General features: G+C 41.9%; 1 pseudogene across 1 annotated transcript in view; it reads right to left on the bottom strand.

The window, feature by feature from the left end:
* The window catches only part of LOC111671864 (protein NLRC3-like), a 13,618-nt pseudogene that overhangs the window by 1,920 nt on the left and 11,084 nt on the right, over positions 1 to 614 (bottom strand). The window contains exon 8 of the transcript XR_015438659.1: positions 229 to 235. The product of XR_015438659.1 is annotated as a protein NLRC3-like (transcript). The remainder of the gene's footprint in view (positions 1 to 228; positions 236 to 614) is intronic.

The following is a 614-nucleotide window of genomic DNA, read 5'->3' as shown; positions in this document are numbered from 1 at the left end:
TCAGCATGCACACATGGACATTACATGGCTCATACACAGACTGTCTGATTACTGTGTTCAGATGGAGGCTTGTATGTATGGATGTACATTGACCACAGAGGAAAAGGAGCTGGAGTCTTTATCTTGTAATGATCCAGAGCAGGAGGAGACATGGAGAAAATATTTCATCATGTGTTTTCTCCATTTGATATCAGTTCTGCTGTGAGACACACACTTTCAGTCTCTGACTCTCAAGCTGCACAAACAAATGTCACAGCAAATAAGATGAAGACACAAAGTGGAGCTAACCAGCCAAGATATCCCACAATGCACCAACAAAGGCAGAGAAGAAGAAGACTGCAGCTGTGAACAATTCATGATTGAAATGTTTCATGAGGAAGGAAACACACTCAACACATTAGTGAGAGCTCAGTGAAACACACAGTGAGTTTTGGTGAGAAACACTGAGCGTGAACACAACTTGTGTTTGTTACAAGAAAACTCCACAGGACGCTTTAAGAATGAGGCTGTGCACAAGTTTTAACAGGTGGCACAGCAGCAGTGACTGGATGAAGGATTTCTAATAGAAATGATGTCATCACAGTGACAGGATGGATCAGGATCTCATGATAAAT

The sequence above is a fragment of the Seriola lalandi genome, unplaced genomic scaffold (assembly GCF_002814215.2).
Source record: "Seriola lalandi dorsalis isolate HSWRI2012SDOR001 ecotype SW California unplaced genomic scaffold, Sedor1 jcf7180002054887, whole genome shotgun sequence".
NCBI classification, from domain to species: Eukaryota; Metazoa; Chordata; class Actinopteri; order Carangiformes; family Carangidae; genus Seriola; species Seriola lalandi.
Note: the sequence above shows the minus strand (reverse complement) of the source record. Positions and strands in the feature narration are given on the sequence as shown.